Here is a 13,951-nt window from a genome sequence, read left to right as displayed (position 1 = left end):
TATTCAATTAAAGTCATTTACGCAAAAGAAAAGATGAAATTCTCTGCTTCAACTTGGCCAAAAAATTTACTGGCCCGGTTCTGGTAATTTACCATGCCTAATTACTCTGTAATTATGCAGAGGCTGATCACCAAGATTCTTGATCTTTTGGTGTTTAACCAGGAACAGGCAAGGTGTAGCTAGACTAACCTCCTGTTTCAACTTTGGTGGAAGCGTTGTTGCTAATTTGGCTTCGGTGAGTTCAAATTGGGAGTGTTAATAGATATTCATGAATTAGGTTCTTACTCTCTTGACAATTATTTATCGAATAAAAAATTTAGATTTTCATTAGATATCCAATTAAAGAGGGTGTGTCTATTAAATGGAGAGATTGGGAATATTATACATGTGTGTATATGTGTCAATATTAGGTAGTAGTTTTAAAAAAATATAAATGCTTGATATATACATACATGTATATGATGCAAATATATATATATATATATATATATATATATAAAATTAACTTGTTCAGATCAGTTTATATCCGTATCCATTAAATTTGAGGATTAAACTGTGAGGCTTCAAAATTAACAGGAAGTGTGACAAGTAGTTCCACTCAATGGTTTCAATTTCCCTTTAATTATTCGGCGAAGATTGCCTGTATCAAGGTTTGATGAGGCAGGGCTAGTTTTGTGCGAGGCCCACAAGACAATTACTTTTGATTACGACAGTGACTATGGTCGAGAAGGTTTATCCTTCGATGAAGGTTGGTATAAATAAATTGAAATATATCTCTGGTATAAACGGTGACGATCAAAGATTGGAAGATAATTATAAAGGGTGCTTCATCTATCTCCATTATTGTCATCCCTAAAACGTACTAGATCAGCTTTGATTAAAAGTGTGGCTACAATAGTTTTTAAAATATTTTTTTATATTAAAATAATTATTTTATTTTTAAAAAATTATTTTTAAAATTAGTGTATCAAAACTATCTAAAATATATATAAATTTTTAAAAAAAAAATTAAATTTTTAAAAGATATAAATTAACCTGCATCCTCAAGTAAAAAAAACATTTTAATTTTTATCTATCTTGTGTGGCTATAGTTGTTGCACCCGCAACTCGGCCCGTGTCAAGTGTTTTCTTACCAGTTAGATTTAGATTGTTTAGTAGAAAAGATATAAAATTGATATTTTCTTCTATTTTCAATAGTATTTAATTATGACATGACTAGGATCTTAATAGTTTAGAAAGATAATAGTTTGTAAACCGGCGGGATTCATGTTCTTTCAAAATGCAAGAAAAATATACAAGTTTTAAGAATTATTTGATATTATTATCAAATTTAAAAATATATTCATCTTAGAATTGTTTTTATTAGGATAAATTTTTTTATTAACTTGTTTCTAGTTTATCTCATCCAATGCTATATTTTTTTTTTACTAAAATCATTGTTTTTTCTTAAAAAAATATATTTTATTTTCGTTAAAGTAAGTTAATAAATAATCTTAAAATAGTACGTTCATATTTTATGTAATTGAAAATAAAAAAAATCATAAATTTTATAAAATCTATTTAAAAATTTTAATATTAAAAAATCGATTTCAATTGAATTTCCATGAATAATTTATTATTAGTACTACTATTTAAAAAAATCATTAAAATAAAAATAAAAATCTATAATATTATTTAAGAGTAATTTAAAAACTAAAAATAAATGAATTAAACATAGAGTATAATAAAAACTTAAGGAAAAATTAAAAAAAGGAAAGAAATCAGAAAGCAAAGAGTCCCCAGTGCTGTTCCATCGGTAGGAAGCCATGCGCGCCTGGGGGCAAGAAAGCATGCTTGGCTTTGCTTTTATTTAATCTTCTTTTTTTTTGTCGTAATTTAGCAAATATGCGAGCCCCAACTGGATTTAAACCCGCTATCTCACCTTTTTTCCTGCATGCACCAACACTTCAGCTAGCAGATGAAATTGGTATAATTATTTCATATAAACTTTTTCAGAATGCATAGACAACCCTTCTAGCAAACAATATTGTCTATTAAAACCTAAACTAAATCCGCAAAATTAATTTTGAAAAAACAAGGGAGTTGGGGTCTAAGTCATTATATTTTTGTGAGAAAGATCAATGATTTGATGTAGGCCCACTGCAATACTTGATGCTCCTCCATCTTTACTCGAGGGCAGCGCAATAATTTAAAGTCATTATAGTTCATTCGGATAATTGGAGTCATTAAGAGGACAAATCATGTAAATTATGTTGGATTAGGTTTAGCCGCTGGCCTGCTGTAGTTTCTACCTGCATTATCTGTGGTCGGCTTCCTCGCAAAGTAGGGCTCCTCAAGCCGCCCTATGTCTGTACATTGGTACGGCAGAGAGCCAAAAAAGCACACACTGATTACTCATGTTCATATCTCTCTTCCGTAATCTCAATTGTTTATGTGCCTTGTTGACCTTTTAGTAAGGAGCTTTCCTGATCTTCCTAAACTCGTTGTCTTATTTTGACAGAGTCGTCTTCCTCTCTTTGCAGCTATTTCCTAAAGTTGATGGATAGATCTTCAACGACATCTTTCGGGATTTAAATTAACTTATCGAAAGTTTGCGTCATCAAGAAATTTTCTATATATTTGTAATCCACCTCGTGTTCTCTTTTAAGCATTCATTTTTCACCCTTCATGCTGGCTGATTCAATAATGGGACGAAACGGGAAAAAAAATTAGGCATAAAGGGTCCTTGTGAAGTGGATGGCTTTCCTTTCAGACAGATCGTATACGTGGAAAGTGTTTGGAAATCTTCAAATGTTTTTTTACCTTTTTTTAATGGCATAAAATAGTGGATGTTAACAAAATTCAATTAGGTAGGGATCAGATACAGCTGCGCTGTAAATTCAATTAGGTAGGGATCAGATACAGCTGTGCTGTCATCGTCTACTGGCCAAGGTTCAGGTTCCGAGATAGACTAGGGCTATATAAATTTCGAGATATGTTTAAAATTCGTTTTTCCGACCGGACTGTGCGCGGATGCTTTGAAATTAAAATATTAAGCTTTGAAAGTTGGAATTTTTTTTTAATTATTAAATTACGAAACATGTTTAAAGTTGGAGTTTTTTTTTTCTTTGACTGTTTTGATTTGATATGTTCAAAATAAATTTTAAAAAATAAAAAAATATTATTTAATATATTAAACAATTTAAAAAACAATAATTATCATACTCTCAAATATTCTTTAAATAAATAAAAAAAAAGAACAAACAAGCGTCAAACACGTTTTAAACTAAATTATGGTTAATCATGAATTATTCAAATAAAAAAAAAGATTATATTCAATTAAAATATAAACAGCAGAAGGTAAGGGGACATATTCATTTTTAGTCACAAGCAGGGAAGGTTCAAAGGGTGGAATTTTTAAGAAGACGAAGAAACCATTTATAAACAGCACAAATATGACTTTCATAAGTGGGATATACCCAGAAACGTGGATAAATGCCAATCCCACTGATGATAATTGCATTGTTAATATGGTTAGTGAAAAAGGATGAATTCCTGCGGTAAAGATAAAGCAGAAATCTCCACTCCCTGTTACATGTAATGCAAATTTCTTATCCTTTCCATAGAAAAATATTTGTCACGTCGTGGGTTAAGGTCTCCTCTGAAATCAATTTTTAGACATCATCTCTTAATTATTCAAACGATCAATTGATACTATAACTGAAATTCAATTGGCACCCTTTGCTTGAACTTTGAAATTCTTGAGCGTGGAGCAGCCTTGTTTGATTGGATCACTTTGTCTTCAGCGCTATTTTTCATGTAGTTGAATTCTGTATTATAATAATAATAACAACAATAATCTATAGGAGAAAAATGACATATTAAATGACAAAAAAACAAAATTTTTGACTTGGATAAAAAGCCATCCATCATTTACAAACAATATGTTTTTCTTTTTCACGTGAGATTTAATACTTTGGTTTTTAAAAATTAGCACCATTGAGAAACCTTTGTTTGCCATTCTTTATGTACATACCACTAGTTATGGTGGCCATGTTTCATTGCGGATATGGATTCAAGATTTCAGTCATGTTTTTGAGTTTTTCGAGAGTAGATTCACAGTATACAACATTGAATTGGTTGAAACCCGAACTAACTATAAAAAATCATAAGGCAACGTTGGCCAAACTTTTTTTTTTTAAAAAAAATAATGACATATTAAACATGAAAAAGTTGTGCAATCCTCAAAGAATTCTTTAATAATATTATTAAACTTGGACAAAGTTTGTTAACATTAAAAAATTTTAGCCTGAGGTTGAACACTAAGTAAAGATCGTATAGAAGTTGGCATGACGTGATCTAGTTAATTTGATGAATATATATAAATTACTAGTAAAAATATGATTTGATTTAAAAAAAAAATTAAGATGATATTTTTTTTTAATATTGTAATAATAATATCTTGAATATATCTCGATCATTCTAGATTAATTGTAAATTTTGTAAGTTGGGTTATGGAAATGATCACCAATTAGTGAGTTGTTTCTTTATTTTCCTTTCTATTCTTTTTTTTAAAAAAAAAAACTTATTTTGGATCAGGTCGGATGATACAGGAGACTAAATCGAAAAATTATTAGATGTAAACTAAGCTAAAAAAACAAAGCTTGGATCATGCGGGATAAATTTGATTTCAAGACTCAATTAAAGAGCTCTTATAGAAGCATGGACTAAGTTGAGCACAGGGACAAAAAAGGTGGACGAATGCACTAGCATGTAGGAAGTGTCATCAAGTTTGGGGTCGTGCATGTTATATCATATAGCCTCAAAACACGATCTTCTTTAGAGTTATTGGAAGCATCATTTCGTCATTGTTTTCTCAATGCAGCGCGTGCCTGGAATGTAGCTCATATGTGGCCCTAGCGATATTTTTTCTTCTCTTTATTTCTCTCCCTTTCCCTCATTTTCCATGAGTGAAACTTTTTATCCTTTCTTTCTTGGATGAAACAGGCCTCGAGTTATCAACAATCTTCAATTGCAATCCTTTAGTTCTAGTAGTTTGGAAAACAAAAAATCAAAATATTATTTTTGTAAAATCGAGCATAATCCAATAAAAAGTTTTTTTTAATCAACCATAGTCCCATAAGTTTATCATAACAAAACATCAAAATCAATCTCAAATAAAATCAACATGGAAAAAATCAAATTACAAAAAAACTACATGGATAAAAAATTAAAAAGAAAATTAGCGTGAAGCCACCATGCCAACGAATCAAGAGCTCCAGCAACTGCAATGGCAAGTTTCCTTGTTCGTAGCAAGTGAAATTCTCAGCACCTACCATTTAATTCTTGTACTTGAATGCAAGTGAAGTAAGATGCTTTAGCAAGTAACATAAAGAAACAGGATTTTCCAATTCATGTTAGGAATCTGAATTACTTTGTATAAAAGGAACATTATCTCCTTTCCTTTCCTTTCGTTTATAAAAGTAGTGTGAATTGCGAGAAGGATACTCCTTGAAAGTTGAAACCCGCATTCAAAGTAATGACTAGATCCGTGAACTTACCATACCAATTCAATGAATTGTTTTCTTGCGAAGGGTAGGGATTCACGTGGAAAAAAATAAAGATGCCAACAAAGGAATTTTAAAACACTCGCAAATCTCTCATGTATTTGTATAGGTTCAACAAATAACTCAATAAGGCCCTATGAAGATTTTGGTCAGCATTTATCTTGTATTTGCAAAATTTAGTCAATTCATTATTATTGAACACAATCAAATTAAAAGTTTGAGCAATGGTTAAGAAACACAGAGATAACATATAAAATAGATATTAAATTAAAGAAAATTATGTGTATATTTAAAAAAAAACTATTTAGAATTGAGTTGATAATCAAGTTTTACATTATTTCATGAATTTGTAGTTCAAAAATGTTGGAAAAATTATTAAAATATAACTAACAAGCACATTTGAGATCAAATTAAAATGAGATTCACTCACTTTTTAGGCTAATATTTTATTGAGATTTAACTTTCAACATGATCTCTTTAACATGAAATATTAGCATGATTTAAATATTAAATAAATAATCAATGAATGAAAAATTAATTTCAAAGAATTTTTAGTTGACATGTTTTAGTGAAACTCAAACTCTTTAAAAAAAAACTATCACATATAGAAAAGATAGAAGACTTTCTTGATGTTTACAAAGTAAAAGGTTAAAAAATTAAAATTGAATCCAGAAAGCCCCCAAGTTTTTAGATGGAAAAGATCCTTAATAAAGTGGGGTTTGAACTTCAACCCATACGTGTACATTGCACCATGCCAATTGGGTTTAGGTTTGTTGGGAAAAAATAATATTTTGGACTACCAACAAAAAAAATTTATTCCATAAAGAATTATTTTTTCATATTATTGTTTTATCTAGTTTGGTCCGTAAATGTTAATAGTCATTTTCAAAAAACATTTCTATAAATTTAAATAATTTTTTTAGCTAAAAAAATTCTGATTTATGGTCAATGTGTTCATGTTTTTATAATATTTTGGTGTTTTTTTCTAGAATTATTCATGGTGTCTATTCAACGGTTGATTTTATGTTCATGTTTAATTTTTTATTCATGGTGTCTATTCAACGGTTGATAATGATGAGAATTAATTATGATTATTATCAAAATTAATTATTCAACATTTTAGTTTCTAAAATTCACTATAAAAAGAGGTAAAGGAAGAGTTTCACACAAGTTTTTTTTCAAGTTTTTATATATTCTTCCTCACCTCAATTTAGTTTTCTCCTTCTCTTTTTATGTTTTATTTTTCTTCCAAATGTAGATCTTAGGTTTATTTTGTTAAGAAATTATAGAATTTATTTACTTGAGTTCAAAAACCTTGTTAAAAAATGCATAAAATCTAAGGTGGTTTTCTTGAAATCTTGGAAGACTTATTGTAAACATTCTAATTGCATAAAGTGAGGAGCAATAAAATCTTTAAGGATAAATGATTTATCATCGACAATAACAAAAATATCATTATTTTAAAGTTCTTCAACAAATAAATATATTTCTTTATTTAACTTAAGCATATATATTTTTATTATTAATATGCATACTAGAACTTTGATTTAATATTAATTACAAGTCTAAGTACATGCTTAATATGCATGCTAGTTATCTTTAATTGAGACAACTTTGTAAATTTATCCCATTTATGACTTTAAAAAATCTAAAATGCGATTAAAAAACAAAAAATCAACTCATAACCCAATAACTTCCCGAGATCGAATTTATTTTCTCATTAAATTTCAAGATAAAATAACCACCAAATAGAACTAACATCGTCGACGTAACTCGTTAAAATTAAGATCAATTATTTTTATCGTTATAAGCAGTGTAAATTGATTTTTTTTTCTTGATTATGGAAATCTAGTGACTTTCTCCCTGACATCCCAAATCAAAAATTAAAAAATAAAATTTTAAATCAAAACTAATTTTTTATAAAAAAATACCATAGTTAGTTGGAAAGTAAGAAGATGAAAGTTAAAGTTTTGAGTTAACTTAGAAATCTAGTTTACCCATGTATTTTAATTTTGCCCTCGCCTGACAAAGTTAACGTCACGGCCTTCAATCTGGTTATTGAAGAATTCAATAAAAAAATAAAGTTTAAAGATCAGAATTGAAAAAAAAAAAAAGAATTACTCCGATTCACGTTGAAAGTATTACCGAATGAACAATAACAATACATATAGTGAAAGTATGAGCTGTTTTAAATTTATTTTATAATGAGAGAAATAATATTTTTGTGGAATAATATATAATAAAAGAATATTGTTAATTAACAAAAAAACCAAATCAAATGCGAACACTTCATCTCCAATTGAAAACGAAAGAGGGGGAGAGAGAGAGAGGGGGGGGGGGGGGGGGGGGGGGGTAGGAATTGCTCAGGAAGCAAAATAAAGTACCAATACAGAATTTCGGGGTCGTTCCTTCTAAAAAATGGAGCAAGAATAAAGAGTCAAAGATTGAAGCTTCGTTCCACCCTCCCCCTTTGTCACTTCAAGTGTCAGAATGTAGTTATCGCGTATCAATGATCTTTCATTGTCAGGGCAGCCAACCCCATTTCTCAATTAAATTCTACACTTGTACAATTTACACACCGAACACTCTACTGGGACAGGGAGGCGCTCAAAATCCTCTACGAAGCACGGCCAGTATCGAATAAATGGGAAAGCCACCTATATAGCTTCTACTTCTCTTCAATTGCATATATTTTTACATTTCTAAACCGCTTTCTTTTGCTAAATTCTTTTTATTAATAGTTTTAAGTCTAACATGCCTTTTTTCATTCACTACACACGCACACACACACATGCACTAAACGGGGCCCATTTGAAGATTATGGTGATGAAAACTTGATTGAGAATATATTGATATGTTTGGAATCAAATTAATAAAATTGATAGAATCATGATTCGGTTGAGAATGAGTATATAGATTTAAGATTAAACTGAGGTTTACAAAAATCTATACACAGCAAAGAATGCAAATTTCATGCGAAACCTTCTCCTTAATTTATGGATTTGACTTAAACTTTACTAGTCTGATCATTTTCGTAGACTTAGCCAAACCGTTCTCGAAAGTCGTGCCAAATGCATTCAAATAAAAAAAAAACTTATCGTGTTTAGATCGTCGAGATACATTTCATTTGCTTGAAAGCATTCTTTTTCGAGATTTCATTCAAATAAATGAGTGACGACAAAAATTGTCGAATTGTGGCCACATAGTTTACGACTCTTCTTTAACCATGAACTTTCACACCGTGCTTCTTTTTTTAAATCTTGGATTTAGTGCATTTTTAGACTAATTAATGGAGACGTGATCAATTAAAGTCTTCTTTATTTTTCCTTTTTGAAGCAGTAACTCTTGTAAATGTGAAATTGTAGAAAGAATTTTGAGAGATGAAAGTTATTAGCTATTGATATATAAGAGGTTATTGGTAGTTGTCGAGTTAATGTTGCATTTTAATTTACATGGTTTATTATAATCATTTATATTATATTTTGTTTATGTACATGCTTTTTTTATATACTTTTATTTTCTAAGTTTCTCTTGACTGTTCAATTATCATAAAATTATTTTTTAACATTATTTATAACTCTTAAAATTTATGGTATAAGATTATATATACTAAAATTGATTTAATAATATCCTTGATTGAGAACATGTATGCATAAAAACTTTTGAAAAACTACTTGTCATTGATTCCATAGAAAAAAGTTACGAATTTCTAAATTATAATAAATTAAGTATTAGAAGTTTTACTAGAGTAAATGGGTTTAGGGTGAACATTTTCAATTTAATTTAGTTTAATAAATTCAAGTAAAATGAGTCTAAAAATCCTCTTGAAATAAATAGATTTCTAAAAAAAAATAGGCTCTAAAAACACCCATTAGACTCAAGTTTAGCCCGGTATAAAGTTGGGGTTCAAATAGTATGGACTCGGGCATGGCAACCCAAGCTCATCCTTGGGATGGGTACATGCTTAGTAGATGATGGGCATGCACCCTAACACCTTAGGAGCTGGACGTGCGCTGAATACCTAGTAGTGGGTAAGCACATCTCCTCTAGTTCGAAAGCATCCTCTGAGCTTAACATGCGAGCTGGACATGCGCTGAATGCCTAGTAGTGGGTAAGCACATCTCCTCTGGTTCGAAAGCGCCCTCTGAGCTCAACATGCTTGGGTCCATGTAGCTCGTGTAGATACATTTTTCATCTTTAATAGGTCTGAGCTCAACATTTATTAGGGACTTTTTTAGGACTACAAGTAGGTCCCTCGATATCTTAGACCATTTCAATACGTATTATTTTAAAACTCATTAATTGACATCGTTTGTGGGGAAATGATTAAAAAAAAAACCAATAGTTTCTAAAGTTTTCTTTTTTTTCATTTCCAAGTCAATTCATAGCACACAACCAACACACTTCTGGGTCATGATGTAAAACAAATATACTTGTTATCACAAACACTTATACTCAGTCAAATCTTTAGCAACTTTCTAATCAGATGCAACTCTTCATTCAAATCGTGTTGGCAAAACCAAGGTTAAAATTATATTTTGTCACCCCCTCACAAGTCTTGGCAATTGTAGTAACACACTTGACTGCATCACTATCGTCACCAGCCACTTTCAGTGCCCATAATTTGTTGCACTGCCCATAAGAGCTTGGGCAAAATAACCTCAACGAGAATATTTTGCCTCTATACCCGCCAGGAATTGCTCGCACCATTGTGATACTCATACACATAATTGGTAATCCAGACATCCTCCCCTAGCTACCACAAGATATACCTTAGTTACCAATCTCGTTGCTCACACGCCAAATTTTTCAGGTTCTTTGAAGCCTAACAAATCATCTTACAATGCATTATCTTTAATTGGAATATAAGTTTATTTTTTAAATAATAATAATAATGTATATTTGATATGTATTTCCTAACTATAGATTTCTAGACAGGGGCTTCTAACAACTCTTCTTGAAAGGAATTGACTTAGTTTCCTTAGAGAAATATCCCTACAATCACTAGGGATTAATCTCGGATCCTCTACTCGAGTGTAGTCTTCGACTGTCATATTCTTTGGGTGATGCCAAAGGGCCTTTCACCAATTCATCAGGGATTGATCTCAGATCCCCTACTATATAGTACAGTCTTAGACTGTCACATTTTTCAGGTGATGCCTAAGAGCCTCTCATCAATTCATCATGGTTAATCTGGGATCCTTCATGATGCCTAGAGGCCTCTCACAAATTCTTTTGGGATTGATCTAAAATCCTTCATTCTCCAAGCAATGTCTAAAGACTTCTTACCAATTCATCAGAGATTAATTTAGGATCCTCAATTCTTCAAGTGATGTCAAGTGCCTCTTATTAATTCTTTAAGAGTTGATTTGGGAATTTTTATTCTTAAATGATGTCTAGAAGCCTCTCATCAATTCATCACTGGTTAATCTTGGATCTCTCACCTTTTCAATACAATCTCGAACTGACACCATTCTTTAATGAGAAACTCTTATGTCTCTTGTCATTTTAAAGAGGTTACATATCTCATATATACTAATGAGAATTCTTTATGAAAGGACTCTTAAGCCATCATGCCATTATAAAAGAGGTTATAGACATTCTAAGGGCTTTGAAGCCCCCATACCATCATTAAGGAAGCTATAGACCCCCTACTCTTCGGTGACATCTTCTTTAATTGATGGATTTCATGTCTCGTGATATCCTAGGAAGGTGATATACCTCTTACACTTCAATGCGACCATTATCTAAGAGGTTGACTTAATTTTTCTTATGCAATAAAACCACTCTCCATAGACTTGTCCCCTTAGCTCTTTAAAACTCTTTTTTAAGCATGGGTATCACCAAGGGTCATCCTCCTTAAGTTCCCCACAACCTTTAGAAGTTTTTCTAGGTATGGCTATCATCAGGATCGCTCTTTTTATGTTTACCTCAACCTTTTACAATATTTTATAAGTATAGGCTCACTCTTCACGGGTTTCCACCAATCACTTAAAAACTTTTCTATATATAAGCTTTTTCTTCATAAATTTCTGATGACCTCTTAGAAAAATATTCTAAGCATGAAGTCTTTTATATCTCACCTCACTCTTCTAAGAATTTTTCTAAGTATGAGTTCCTCAATTGTTCCCTTCTATATATTTAGAATTTTTTTCAAACATGATGCACACCTCTACACATGGGCTCTTCTGTTTATTACCCGAGGATTCATCCCCTCTTCTAATATGGAGAAACTTCGACGAACTTTTCATGATAACCTAGTATTTTTATAAATCTTTATGGATTAATATTACAAAAACTTAGGGGGTTATTGATGGATCCAAATAAAATGGACAAAAAAACATTAAAATGAACCAAAAATATTCCCCAAAAATAGGCCCTAAAAACACCCATTAGGCTTAGGTTACCAAGGTTGAACCCAATATATAACCGGGGCTCAAGGAGTACGGGCTCGAGCATGGTAGCTCTATCTCATACTAGGCACATGTGCATGGGCTAGGCACCCCAGCACCCCCTTGGTCGGGGGCACACACCCTGAGCCCAATATGCTTGGGTTGAGACAACGTGTCTGGATCCATTTTCACATTTAATGGTCCCGAGCTCAATACTCACCAGGGATTTTTCTTAGACCTCACAGAGGTCCCTCCGTATTTTATATTGATTCAATAAATACTCACCAGGGATTTTTCTTAGACCTCATAGAGGTCCCTCGGTATTTTATATTGATTCAATACATATTATTTTAAGTAGAATACAACTTCAAATATTATAAAAATAAAATTACACTTCAACTCCTCATCTCTATAAAAAGACAATATTCATGTGTTATAAATATATTATAAATCCCTCAGATTAAATGTTTATAATCTCTTCTTTCTTAACATTTTTAGGATATATATTTTCAAAGTCTATTTTATAAAATATCACTGTACTTTCTTTCTTTATAAAGTTATTGACTTTACCATTAAAGAGTTCTCACGTTCTTCAAATAGGACCTTTTATAGGTACCACAACTACTGGTCACCCTAGTTTATCAGGCACTACCTGCTACTATCATAGTTACCGGTTATTTTAGCTTACCAGATACCACCCAGTACTACTATAACTATCGTTCACTTAACTTACCAAATATCATCTGTTATTACTACAGTTATCGATCACTTAACTTATCAAAAATTATTTGCTATCAATTATTAATCCTACTAGCTTTTCATATCAAGTCACCATATACTTTGACTATAGAGAATGAATCGAGTTACTTGAGCTAAGAGATCAATTAATTATTTAACACATTAGTTTTATTTCTAAACATCTTGAATTTTAAGGCTCGTTAACTTTTTATAATAAAAACAACCAAACCAAAATTGATATATTTTAAGTTCAACAATCCACCAAACACTCTGTATCTTAGAATCTTCCAATTAATATCCTTTTATAGCAGTAAATCTAGATGTCTATCACCAATATTGATGAAAAAATCACATTTGCAACATAACAAATAACAACCAAACCAAAATTGATATATTTTAATTTCAACAATCCACCAAAAACTCTGTATCGTAAAATCTTCCAATTAATATCCTTTTATAGTAGTAAATCTAGATGTCGATCATCAATATTGATGAAAAAATCTCATTTGCAACATAACAAACCTAAATAAACGCTTAAAAAACCTCACAGTGAGTATTAAAAATGAAAAAAAATATAGAATAAAATTAAAACATATCAAATCAATGGTACTAGATCTAGGACTATTTAAAAAAGAAGAAGATATAATACTATTGGTAGTGAAAAATCAACGATAATTACTCATTAATATGATTAAAAGAGATATTCATGTGAAAATTAGTGAAAGAAAAGAGAAATTAAAAAATTAACTTCTAAAGTTTGATTTTCATATGAACATATTTAATGGCAAAGGGAAGTTAATAGATTTTTAGATAGTAATTACGCTTTTAAGGTTTACCGTACCTTGAGATGACTCCGAGGGTTAATATGATTTATTTATTTTTTATTAAGAAATTAATATTAGTTTCGTGATAAAAAAAAAGTTTTGTAAAAAGATATTATTTCATCAACATTATTATTCAGATCAAATTTTTATTTAATAATATTATATCAGCACTTGAATGCTAAAAATTCTCGGTATTTACAATTATGAGTACATCAAGTTTAATGGGTTTTTTTTGTTTTTTTGGTATAAGTGAGAAAACAAAGCAAGTTAAAATGTGTTTTAAGTGCATAATAAAAATTAATAAAGACTGCGTCGGCATTAACTATTTGTAAATTAAAAAAAAAATTTATATTTAGATGAACAATTTCATGCCTTTTATTAATGGATAACGTTTTACATGAAATGTGAAACGATGAAGATTCGTTTAGCAACTCGTGTACGCAACATGAAA

This window comes from Populus euphratica, unplaced genomic scaffold (genome assembly GCF_000495115.2).
Source record: "Populus euphratica unplaced genomic scaffold, PopEup_1.0 scaffold181.1, whole genome shotgun sequence".
NCBI classification, from domain to species: domain Eukaryota; kingdom Viridiplantae; phylum Streptophyta; class Magnoliopsida; order Malpighiales; family Salicaceae; genus Populus; species Populus euphratica.
Note: the sequence above shows the minus strand (reverse complement) of the source record.